At 38.8% G+C, this 9,861-nt stretch overlaps 1 protein-coding gene across 11 annotated transcripts in view; it reads left to right on the forward strand.

Annotated features, from left to right (window-relative positions):
* ARMCX5 (armadillo repeat containing X-linked 5) overlaps nucleotides 1-9,861 on the forward strand; it is a 135,791-nt gene that overhangs the window by 5,445 nt on the left and 120,485 nt on the right. The window lies entirely within an intron of this gene.

A 9,861-nucleotide genomic window follows, 5' to 3' on the forward strand; every position in this document is an offset into this window, starting at 1 on the left:
TCATTTGCCCCATCTTTATGACTGTTTGTTCTCATACTTGCTTTTGTTTGCTGACCAATGCTTTGGACTTGGTGATTTGCACCTATGCTTGATGACAGTGCCGTGTTTGTGCTGATCCCTTTTGATTAGAGCTCAGCTCTATGAGACAGCCACAGGAGACCAAAGTCCTTTAGGAGTGTGTGGTTAGGAAGAAATTAATTCCCCTAATCCCACTATCCTATTTATTTGTACAGTTTACAGAGCTGAAGCTATGTTGTCTATACTACCTCAGCTCCTCCTGTTTATACCTAATAAAAGCTAAGTTCTGGTTAAGAGTTTGTGGCATAGAATGCCAGAGTTTAGATTGGGGTCTGGGGTCACCTCTGCCTCTCCTACCCTCTGTCTCCTTTGCTGTTATCATTCCTCTTTCCTTAACTGCCCAGAATTGGGAAATTGGGTATTGAGAAATACAGTGTACAAATACTGGTCTTTCTATTGAGCTTCCTCTCTCTCCTAACTTTTTATGTGTTTGGGGGAAGGCCTAAACCTACAAATCTCAACAAGGTGTCATGTACCCCTAGTTTTAGCAGCTGTCTTTAGTTTAATTTCTGTTGAGGTCAAATCTGAATCTATCTTCTGTATATCTAGGACTTAAAATGAAAGACAACCAACCACATTTGTGCATTAAGGGTGAAAAAATGTAGGTAGGCTTTTTGCAACATACAGTTGCAACTTAGATGATTTTTGGAGTTCTTTATAACTTGTTTTTAATCCACAAAACTCCCATAGTCTGGAATTCCAGCTGTGGATACTGCTTTCAGAATTGGGGATCTTCACAGTACAATTGGACCAGACCCTTTGGAAATATTCTGTGTCTCAAATGCCCTATGGAGCACACACTTAATCAGTTGATGGCTGTGGAATTTTCCGTTAGTTAAAGAGAACAGTGAGTTTGGGGTATGTAGGTGTTTGTATCAAAGCAAGAAGCTGCTGGTCTGTCCTTGAGCAGGAATTATGGAAGACAGAGTCAGTTCCCAAATTGTTCCTGGGGTGTACTCAAAGTCAAAACCCCATTGCTCATCTCTTGTTTCATGTCCTTTTCTGGAAAAATAATTCAGGCAAGCCCATGTAGTATCAGGGCTGATCCAGATGTTACTTGTCTCAATATGTTGCTGGCTGGGGGTAAAAATCAGTGTAGATTTCTCATCTTTCCTGTCATCAAGTAAAGCAGGAAATCTTCCTGCAACACAGCTGGACTATTAGCACCTACCGACCCTTTGCTGGGCCCTCAATTTTATTTATTTATTTATTTATTTATTTATTTATTTATTTATTTATTTATTTGCCCTCAATTTTAAATGAGGAACTTTCAGGGGAATCCATCTGTATAACATCACCAAATTCCCTAGCAAGTCTTTCAAGGCTCTATATCCTTCAGCATATTTTCATTGTCCCCATTATATCCCACCTGCATTCAAGCCACATGGGACTTCAAGCTCTCTTAAGCACCTTAGGTGAGAAATCCTCATCCAGAACTAATGATTCATCCCTCAGTGAGCCAGTGACCAAGTACAAAAAAGCTTTTAGAGGAGGGGCACACTATCATCCTTCAGTTTTCATAACAGATAATTTCTTCTGAGTCAAAACTAGTCTGGTATGAAAAACAAAAACTTCTGTGGCTGTCATCCCTTGGTGTATAAATCTCAAATGGATAAGAAACAAGAGGAAATGGCTCAAAGGTTGTGCCTTTTCCATTTGAGCCTCCTGTTAAAGTAATGTCGTTTTTCTGGTATACCAAGAACAATGGTAGGAACTTTTATAATTTACATAAATCCATTAATGCCATTATATATAAAGTTTTGAAATACAATATTAAAATTACCAAAGATAGCCTAGATGAACGACTCTATTAAGTGAAAAGCTTTACAATTAATTCCCGCTCCCTTTCTCTTCATTCTGCCAGAAACCCATGGCTCCACTGTACAGAAAAATATATTTTCTTTTTGGGACTGTTGTGGCCACCCCTCAGAGACAGAATACACTATCACCCCAGATTTGGTTCAGATGCTGCTACTGATGATGTCACACACATACACACACCAAGACAGAATGAAAAGTTATTACTCAATAATGAGTGTGTGTATCTTCTTTGTCCATTCATCTGTTGATGGACATCTAGGTTGTTTCCACATCTTGGCTCTTCTAAATGCCACAATGAGTATAGGGGTGCGTATATCTTTTCAAATTAGTATTTTTGCTTTCTTCCAGTGAATACTCAGAAGTGGAGTTGCTGGATGGTATGCTAGTTCTATTTTTAATTTTTTGAGGAACTTCCATACTGTTTTCCATAGTGGCTGCACCAATTTACATTCCCACCAACAGTGCATGAGGGTTCCCTTTTCTCCACATTCTCGCCAACATGTTACTTCTTGTCTTTTTGATAATAGCCTTTCTAACAGGTATGGGGTGATATCTCATTGTGGTTTAGATCTGCATTTCCCTGATGATTAGTGATGTTGAGCATCTTTTCATATGTCTATTGGCCATCTGTCTGTCTTCTTTAGAGAAATGTCTATTCAGGTTCTCTGCCCATCTTTTAATTGGATTGTTCATTTTTCTTTTTTTATATTGAGTTGTGTGATTTCTTTATAATTTGGATATTAACCTCTTATTGGATATATCATTTGCAATTATTTTCTGCCATTCAGTAGGTTGTCTTTTCGTTTTGTTGATGGTTTGCTAAGTGAAATAAATCAGACAGAGAAAGACAGGTACCATATGAGCTCACTTATATGTGGAATCTAAAAAACAAAACAAACAAAACAAAATGGAAACAGTAGGAGTTCCTTGGTGGCCTAGTGGTTAGGATTCTGGGATTTCAGTGCTGTGGCCCAGGTTCAATTCCTGGTCAGGGAACTGAAATCCCGTAAACTGCACGGCCAAAAAAAAAAAAAGAAAAGAAAAAAAAAACAAAAAGAAACCCTGGAAAAACATGAACAGACTTACAGATACAGGGAGCAAATTTGTGGTTGCCAGAGGGGAGGGGGGTGGGGGATTATGGGGCAGTAGATGAAGAGGATTAAGAGATACAAACTTTCAGTCATAAAATAAGTCATGGAGATGTAATATACAGCATAAGGAATAGAGTCAATAATACTGTAATAATTTTGTATGGTGACAGATGGTTACTGGACTTGTAGTGATCATTTCATAATGTATTTAGTTGTTGGATCACTATGTTGTACACCTGACACTAACATAATATTGTCTCAACTATACTTTAATAAAAATAAATGAATAAATAAAATACACTGGAATAAAAACAAGGAATAACAAACCAAAAATGCAATAATACTGGCATTTAAAAAATTATTTGACTTTATGTTTTAGAGCAGTTTTAGGTTTACAGAAAAATTAAGCAGATAGTACAGAGAGCTCCCCTATACTACTACTTTTTTTTTTTTTTAAGGGGACTCAGTATATAGTGTAGACATTGCCCTCCTTTCTTTTTTTTTAAATTTATTTATTTATTTATTTATTTTTGGCTGTGTTGGGTCTTCGTTTCTGTGCGAGGGCTTTCTCTAGTTGTGGCAAGTGGGGGCCACTCTTCATCGCAGTGCGTGGGCCTCTCACTATCACGGCCTCTCTTGTTGCGGACCACAGGCTCCAGACACGCAGGCTCAGTAGTTGTGGCTCACGGGTCTAGTTGCTCTGCAGCATGTGGGATCCTCCCAGACCAGGGCTCGAACCCGTGTCCCCTGCATTGGCAGGCAGATTCTCAACCACTGCACCACCAGGGAAGCCCTATACTACTACTTCTTCTCCACCACCTCCTTTCCCTACACACAGTTTCCCATATTATTAGCCTCTTGCATTAGTGTGATATATTTGTTACAGCTGATGAATGAATATTGATACATTATTACTAACTAAAGTCCCTAGTATATATTAGGGTTCACCCTTTGTATTGTACATTTCTACGGTTTTTTAAAACTTATGGTAAAATAACATATAAGGTTTGCCATTTTAACCACTTTTATGTGTATAATTCAGTGACATTAAGTACATTTACACTGTCATTTAACCATCATCAATATCAATCTCCAGAACTTTTTTTTATCATCCCAAACTGAAACTCTGTATCCATTAAACAATAACTTCCCACTACCCACTCTGATCAGGCCCTTGTGAGCACTATTCTATTTTCTATCTCTACAAATTTGACAAATCTAGATACAATGTATCCAGAATGTATCTATAATATTTGTTACTTTGTCTGGCTGTTTCATATAGCATAATATTTTCAAAGTTCATCCTTGTAGCATGTATCAAAATTTTATTTATTTTTAAGACTGAATAATATTTCATTGTTTGTATATACCACATTTTATTTATCTATACATCTGTCAATGGACATTTTGGTTGTTTCCAATTTTTGGCTGTTGTGAATCATGCTGCTAAGAACATTGGTGGTACAAATACCTGTTCGAGCCCTTGCTTTCAATTATTTTGGGTAAATAACTAGAAGTGGAATTGTTACATCATATGGTAATTCTATGTTTAATTTATTTGAAGAACTGACATACTGTTTTCCACAGTGGCTGAATCATTTTTCATTCACATCAAAAATTCACATGGGTATCAATTTCTCCACATCCTTGCCAACATTTGTTATTTTCTGTGTTTTGATAATACCCATCTTAATGTGTGTGAGGTGGTATCTCATGGTTTTGCTTTGTATTTCCCTAATGACTAGTGATGTTGTGCATCTTTTCATGTGCTTATTGGCCATTTACATATCTTCTTTGAAAAAAATGTCTATTTGAGGCCTTTGCCCTTAAAAATAAATCCTTAAAAATAGGGTTGTTTGGTCTTTTTTGTTATTGTTGTTAGGTTTTAGGAGTCCTTTAAATATTCTTGATATTAACCCATTATCATATATTATGATTTGCAAGTATTTTCTCCCACTCTATGGCTTGCCTTTTCACTGTCTTGAAAGGGTCTTTTGATGCACATAAGTTTTTAATTTTGACAAAGTCCAATTTATCTTTTTTTATGTTTTGGTGTCCTATCCAAGAAATCATTGCCAAACTCAATGCCATAAAGTTCTTTCCTATGTTTTCTTCTAAGAGTTTCAAAATTTTAGCTCTTGAGTTTGTCATTGATCCATTTTGAGTTAAACTTAGTATGTGGTATAAGGTAACGCTCCAAATCCATTCTTTTGCATGTGGATATTCCCAACACCATTTCTTGAAAAAAATGTCCATTTCCCATTGAATGATCTTGGTACCCTTGTCAAAAATCATTTGGCCACATATGCAAGGGTTTATTTCATGGCTCTTTATTCTGTTTCACTGGTTTATATGTCTATCTTTATGTTGGTACCATACTGTTTAGATTGCTGTAGTTATTTTAGTAAGCTTTGTGTGATGTTGTGATTCATAAGTAATATAATTGGTCACTCAGAGGACCAAAATATATTTCTCATATATATTTGGTCTCCATCCATGGTTCCTGGCTCACAGCTCCTGAAACCCTTGAAATTTCCTGAATGATAAGAGCAATGGGAGCCGTTTTGTCATAATATTTGGTCTCTTGTCCTCAGTTTCTAAAATCCACTTCAGAGCCATTATGGTGAAACAGGTGTATTATTACTCATAACAAGCCTTTTTCCACCACAACTGGGTTTATGTTAATGAGGTGACTTTTGGAAAGCACCAAAGATGGTGTCCGTCACCGGAGGAACCAACTCTGTGATTAGAAGGTCGTAATATTCAGTTGAAACCCCTCCTATTACTTCCTGGGAGGGGAGAGAGGCTAGAAGTTGAATCAACCACCAATGGCCAATGATTTAATCAGTCATGCCTATGTAATGAAGCCTCCGTAAACACCCAAAACGATGGGGTTTGGAGAGCTTCTGAGTTGGAGAACATGTGGAGATTCTGGGACAGTGGAGCGCTGGGAGAGAGCATGGAAGCTCTGTACCCATTCTCCATACCTTGCCCTACGTATCCATCTGGCTGTTTCTGAATTACATCCTTTGATAATAAACCAGTAATCTGGTAGGTAAAATGTTTCTCTGAATTCTGTAAGCCACTCTAGCAAATTAATTGAAATCAAGGAGGAAGCCATAGGAACCTCTAATTTATAGCCAGTTGGTAGCTGGCTAGCCGTACAGGTAGCAACCTGGATTCGCAGTTGGCATCTGAAGTCCAAGGAGGGGGTCGTGGAAACCTCCAATCTGTAGTTGGTCGGTCAGAAGCACAAGTAATAACCTGGGCTTGAGATTGACATTTGAAGTGGAGAGCAGTCTTGTGGGACTGAGCCCCTGACCTGTGGACTCTGATGCTCTCTGGGTAGATAGTGTCATAATTAAGTTTAATCGTAGGACACCTTGCTGGCATTTGAGAATTGTTGTTGTTGTAGGAAACTATCTTCCCCCCAACACCCCGACACACACACATTGGAATTGGGTTCAGAACCACTTTAGTTGGTGTCAGAGAAGTGAGATTAGCTAGAAAGCCCTGGCTCACATAAACATGTAGTTTGGGAAAAGAAAGGATGAAAGGGTGGGGGTTGAGGAACCTTTGATTCATGGTCATGCATGGTATGGAACAACAGCTGTGCTACAATCCATTACTAAGGGTAAAAGTTACCAGTGGAATTTAGGGTTGGATCTGTTGATGAAAAATTGACAGTCAGTCTAAGAAAGAAATAGAAAATTTTATTTGAGACAGCCTGAGGATTATAACTAGGAAGGCAGACTTTCAGAAAGCTCTGAGGACTGTTCCACCTGTTAGAGGTCAAAGCACAGTTATATACATTTTTGAGAAAAAGGATTCTATATCAAGTGATGTATTGATAGTTTACACTATCAGGATCTACATGTACAAAGTGAGTAGGGGGCCATCATGACCCCTTACAAGATTAAGAAGGAAGGTTATCTCCTAGGGAGGTCTGGTTAGTGCAGATGCACAATACACACTAGAGGAGAGGGAGGAAGCCCGAAGGGGCAGAGAAAAATTTTACGTTTAAATTTTTCTTGTCTTGCCATAAACTATGAATTTTATTTCATCAAATCCAACTCCTGGGGAGTTGTCTCACTGGATGAATAAGGAAATGCAGACTAATAAGAAAGAGGTAAAATGTACAATCCCTTGGTAACTGTTATCTGTTAATAGCTAAACTTAAAGTAAAAGAGAGTGCTGGATCAGACCCTGATGCTAGACCAAGCTCAGATTTCAGTGAGTCTGAGCTTCAGCCACTAGCCTCACAGCTGCCCCCACTCCAAGGTAAAAATTATGCAGGGGCAACAGAAAGTACCTCTAAGACCTCTGGTCACCAAGAAGGTAGTCATTGTAGGGTGAGGGGAAAACCAAGAAACTACTGAAACCAGAGGACATAGTGTGAAGGAGTTGTTTTATTTGGTAGATTGATATCATCAGTTTACTGAGGAACCTTTACTGAAATAAATTGTGAGAGTGACTAATTTAGGAGCTGTGTCTTTGGTTTTGAGTGCTGCAGAATGAAAGAGCATGTTTGGGTTGGTACAGGTTGCACAGATCACTATAGAACAATCACAGATGGCTATGTGTGATCCAAACACACAAGAGGTTTTTTCTGAAGGAACAACTAGCCTGGTAGATGGGATAAAGACCACTGTAAGGTCTGTTTACCCTGAGAAGGGGACTGTCCATCTTCCTCTATGAATGCCAAGCGGAACACCCCAGATGAAGCAGCTGATATGCTTTGTATGCAAGCCATGTGGGACTGGCTTTATGATGACCAGGATATTCACCCAATGAATATACTTGTTATCCAGGTCATAGTAGATGCTGTGGTTAAAGGGCTTCTTTTACATGGATACCCCATTGTAACCTTACTGCTGCAAAACCGAGGGATAGTTCAAGAAGCCTTATGGAATTTGCTGTCTCAGCTTCCCCTCATGGTCTTATAGATGCTAATAAAAATATTAGGTTATTAACAAGAGAATGGAGACAGCAGAGGAGAGAATCAAGAGAATAGTTTTAGCAGGGTAGGAAATTTTAAAGTTATTAAGGAATAAGGTGAATAAAGCAAATGTTGATAGGAGTGGAACAAAGAAGATAGAAAGAGGAGAGTCATGGGACTCATCCCAGCAGGGTGGAAATCTTTAGATGATAATTAAGAAGCAGAGTGAATAAAACAGATCTTGATGGGCTTAAAACAGAGATTTTAATACAACACTACCAAAGGACTTGCTGGCCCCCCAACATTAAAGGGCCCTAAAGAAGTCAGCTCTGTTTACCACAATTTGGAGAAATTTTGAAAGCCAGAAAGCAGAAATTACAATGAGAAATCTGACCAATCACTTAGGACAAGGGGTAAACAATTAATATAAGATTGACAAATCTTATATAAGATTTAAGATATATAAGACTTTATATAAGTGTTCATATAAGTCTTATACATAAGACTTTATGTGACTTATAGAGTCCTTTGGCTCTACCCCTTGCTAAGGATCCAAAACCTTTTGCACAAGCTTGGGTAAAATAGTCGGGGTGAAGAAAAGTTTCCAGGACTCCTTGATACAGGAATCCTATGAACTGTGGTACCAAAATCCATTGGTGAAACCTTGACTCGGGCTACAGTTCAATTGAGAGAACATAAAAGTGTAACGGTTAATTGAATTATGAAAGTTGGAATGTTACCTGAATGTTTTCTGGGAATGGAAACTATGTCTGGCTGGGGAACACCTCCCTTACCTAGTATTGTAAAACCAAAACCTGTTGATGAAGTCCTAGTGGAGGCTACAGTTAGGAATATAAGGGTTGATGAAATTAAGGTAAAAGTTTGTAGGAGAATTGGTATATTTAAACAGGTTTTATGTGAAGTGGTTGCATCTTTTTTTTTTCTCTTTTTACCTGATTGTATTGTGGGGATGGACATTATAACTGACTGGTGAATGTTTCCCATACCTAGTATTGTAAATAGAAGGCATGTAAATCTACCCTTCAAGCAGTGTTAATTGGACATGCTAAATGGGAACCAGTAAGATTGCCCGAGCCAAAACAGCGTGGAGTAGAGGCTGAGGTGCTGATAGGCTGTGTGATACCCCTATGTGAGGCATAGAATAGACTGGGGCATATGACAAGAGCTGTGAGCACCTCGACAACTACTGGCACTTTGGACTAGAGAATTTCCATTTGAGGGGCATTTACTACCTTGCAATCAGTGATTAATTGAAGCTACCCCTAAGACTGACTGAAGGACATAAAGTGATCTTGAAACTTGAAACAGCCATAATATCTAGGATTATGGGGATGGCAGTGCCCAGAAGAGTTCCATAATAAAATGGAAATGGTTTATAAAGGAACATGCTGCCTGGGAGATGCAAGGAGGAGATACTCCTGAGAGCAGGGAGCCTCTTTTAACCAAGGACTGACTCTGGAACTGTGTGAGGAGCTACTGGATTCTGTTGTAACTTGGACAGTGCCCTATAAAGAGCCCTTAACTGACCAACAAAGAGCTGCTTGGCTTGTGGATGGCAGTTCCATGGTGAACAGACAATATCTTGGAAATGTTTGGAAAGTCACCACTCTGATTGAAGAAGGTAAAAACAGATCAGCCTAGTGTGCTGAATTGCATGCTGTTTTCCTAGCAGTGGTAGAAGAATTGAGCAATGGCAAAAGCCCTTATGTTTGGGTTTTTACCTACACATGGACAGTAGCCCATGGCCTGGCCATATGGTCAGGTAGATAGACAATGGAAAACTGGACTATTAAAGGGATGGCCTTAATAGGGCACAGCCTCATGGAAATCACTGGGAATTTAAGGGGTACATTAAAGTAGGACATGTTGATGCCCATCAGAAGAACCCCCTTCCAAGGTTCAGAAGGTGAT

The sequence above is a fragment of the Balaenoptera borealis genome, assembly GCF_965194805.1.
Source record: "Balaenoptera borealis genome assembly, chromosome: X".
Lineage (NCBI taxonomy): Eukaryota > Metazoa > Chordata > Mammalia > Artiodactyla > Balaenopteridae > Balaenoptera > Balaenoptera borealis.